This window comes from Amborella trichopoda, chromosome 5, assembly GCF_054954075.1.
Source record: "Amborella trichopoda isolate Santa Cruz 75 chromosome 5, AtrichopodaSantaCruz75HAP2 v2.0, whole genome shotgun sequence".
Lineage (NCBI taxonomy): Eukaryota > Viridiplantae > Streptophyta > Magnoliopsida > Amborellales > Amborellaceae > Amborella > Amborella trichopoda.
The window spans coordinates 8,561,148-8,564,575 of record NC_142340.1 but is presented as its reverse complement, the minus strand read 5'-3'; the positions used below and the strand labels follow the sequence as shown (position 1 = coordinate 8,564,575).

Sequence of the window (3,428 nt, the reverse complement as noted above, 5' to 3'; positions counted from 1 at the left end):
AGAAGTTAATGAGGTAAAAATAGAAATAAATCACCTGAAAAATAGAATTAAAATATTGCAATTACAGAATGAGGTTAATGGAGAAATAACTGATTAAGATGAAATTGAATTCACCCAATTAGTAGAAGCACAGGAGTAATCAGGAACAAAAGTAGAAGAAATAGACACTAATATATTTGTGAAAGTATTAAACAAAATAATAACTCAAAAATGGTTCGTAATTATCAAAATCATTATTAATCAAGAATATGAGTTTCAATCTATAGCGCTAATAGATTCAGGAGCTGATTTAAACTGTATTAATGAAAGTTTGGTACCAACAAAATATTTTGATAAAACTACTCAAATATTAAATACCGCCGATTGTAGTAGATTATTCATTAAATATAAATTATTCAATGCTGTAGTATGTAATAATGAACATTGTTTTCCTACACCTTTTATTATGGTAAAAGGACTAAGTCAATCAGTAATACTAGGAGTTCCATTCCTTACTTTACTATATCCAATACTAATAACTCATACAGGAATAGAAACCACCATCGCTGGAAATAAAATCATATTTGAGTTTATAGATAAACCCAAACTTAAAGAAATTAATAATGTCAAAACAATTCTCCGAAATAAAGAAGCGTTTTTGTACTCATTAAAAGAAGAAATTCTCTATAAGAATATTGAACAAGCACTACAGAAAGAAGAAATACAAAACCAAATTAAACAAATGAAACAAAAAATGGAACAAGAAATATGTAGTGACATACCAAATGCTTCTAGACTCGGAGAAAACATATCGTAGGATTACCATATGAACTTGGATTTGAAGAATAAAAAATGCCAACTAAGAAAAGACCTGTCCAGATGAATTCTACTTTATTAGAAACTTGCCAAAATGAAAAAAAGATTTATTAATTAAGAATTTAATAAGATCAAGTACATCTCCTTGGAGTTGTACTGCATTTTATGTCAATAAAAATGCTGAAAGAGAAAGAGGTGTGCCAAGGTTAGTTATAAATTACAAACCATTAAATAAAGTTCTCCAATAGATACGATATCCAATCCCAAATAAAAAGGACTTATTAGATAGATTAGCCAATGCTACAATCTTTTCTAAATTTGATTTGAAATTAAGCTATTGACAAATACAGCTTAAAGAAGAAGACAAGTACAAAACTGCATTCAATGTTCCATTCGGACAATACGAGTGGAATGTAATGTTATTTGAACTAAAAAATTCTTCATTAGAATTTCAAAAATTTATGAATGAAGTATTCAATCCAAATTACAAATTCATGATTGTCTATATTGATAATGTTTTAGTATTCTCTGAAAATATAGATCAACACTTCAAACATATTAATGTTTTTACCAATGCAGTCAAACATGCGGGACTTGTAGTCTCTGCTAAAAAGAGTAATCTATGTCAAACTAGAATCAGATTTTTAGGACATCATATTCATCATGGAACAATTATTCCAATTAAAAGATCTATTCAATTTGCTGACAAATTTTCAGATATTATATTAGATAAAATTGAATTACAAAGATTCTTTGGGTGCTTAAATTATATGGTAGATTTTTATGAAAATCTAGCATTAGATGCTAAACCCTTGTATGATAAACTAAAAAAGAATCCTCATAAATAGACAGATGAACATACTCAAGCTGTGAAAAAAATCAAACTCAAAGCTAAAGAACTACCATGCCTAACTTTAGCCCATCCTAATACTTTAAAATTCATAAAATGCGATGTATCTGAATTAGGATTAAGTGGAATATTAAAACAACATATTAATAATAAAGAACAATTAGTACGGTATACTTCTAAAGCATGGAATTCTACTCAACAAAATTATTTTACGGTCAAAAAAGAACTTTTTTCTATTGTACATTGTGTCATTAAATTCCAAAGTGATATATTAAATACTCATTTTTTTATTCAACCTGATTGCAAAGCTGCAAAAGATATTATTGCCAAAGATGTGCAAAATTTGGTTTCGAAACAGATATTTGCCCGTTGGCAAGCCATTTTAAAGCCACCGTCTAAAGCCGTGCAGCAACCATCCACTTAGCTATCCACGCATTTGAAGCCACCGTCTAAAGCCGTCCAATCATTGCCGTCCAAGTAATGTTTTCTCCCTACCTGTCGCCATCCAGCCTTTGAAGCAATTATCCAAGAGAATCTTAAACTTATACATTCCAGTTTAGTAAGCAATGAAGTCCGAGGCCTATAAAAAGAAGGAAGCCCTTACCAGAAGACCATCCCCAGGAATTAGCAAGCTAGCAACTCTTAGGAGAATTCTCTCCTCTCCAGAAATTCTTGCTCTCTTCTCATTTCTCTTGTAAAAATTAGATTTAATATGTCGTGTGATGTGTGATTGTAATTACGCTTATCTACCAAGTCATTGTCCATCGGAGTGGAAGTCATTTTACAGTTACTGCATATGTACTCTGTAAGTTTTTCTTATTTCTGTTTGTAAACAGTATGTTTAAACAGTTTGTATGAAGTTGTTATGAATTGTGTTTAGAAACAGTTTGTATAAAGTTATTATGTTAATAAGAATTGTGTTCAGTATTAAGATTTATCAAAATACTTATTCTACTTGGTTAATTATAGATACAGCCCCCTTTTCCGTATTCATAATAATCCTAATATTACTATATTTAGGCTATGCAAGATTAATTTAGAACTTAAAATTATCAAAGTAGATCTTGGCGTGTAAATGGTATCAGAGCCAACTCTGTAAACAACGTATACGTTTGTTCCTATTCAATAAGTATTTATAGTAAGTGATAGTACTTTAGGAGGCACAAACACTACTGAGATTTACCATTAGAGAAAGTTGGTCCGAGAGTTGAGGCTCACGAGCACCTAGTCAAAAGACCGTTAAGGCCAGGAGAGCCGCTGAGGTCAAAAGGACGTAAGAGGTAGCCAAGAAAGCACTCATCCGCAACCTAATAATGGCAAATTTCATTAGGAATCTATCAAATAAAGAACTACCACAAGCTAGTAATACTATAAGGATAAAAAACATAGAAGAAATCGTAATAGACAATATAGAAAAACAAATAACAAACTGGAATATACCTAAAGTACCTATTTCAAATATATATAAAAAAGGTACCTTTGAATTAAAAGTAGGTTATACTATAAAAACTGTAGAACAAATCCTATCAGAACCAGTAATCAATAAAACTTTCAATTATTATCGAACAAAATAATACAGGTACATAAAAGCAAAAACTATAATTATTTACATATAGGATTAATCCAAATAGCCATTAAACCCTTAACAAGGTTAGGATTAAATAACTCCATCTTAATATGTTTATAAGATAATAGGCATAGTAAATTCTCCGATTCCCTATTAGGAATGATAAAATCAAGTTTATGTAGCGGACCAATTTATTTCAATTGTTTTCCCGATTAT

At 30.1% G+C, this 3,428-nt stretch overlaps 1 long non-coding RNA gene across 1 annotated transcript; it reads right to left on the bottom strand.

Moving 5' to 3' along the window:
- Positions 1-1,852: 1,852 nt before the first annotated feature.
- On the bottom strand, positions 1,853-2,952 carry LOC148781931 (uncharacterized). The gene is made up of 2 exons (XR_016055854.1): positions 2,829-2,952; positions 1,853-2,140 (listed from the first exon to the last, which is right to left on the bottom strand). It is a non-coding gene; the product is annotated as an uncharacterized LOC148781931 (long non-coding RNA).
- Between the last annotated feature and the right edge of the window lie 476 nt (positions 2,953-3,428).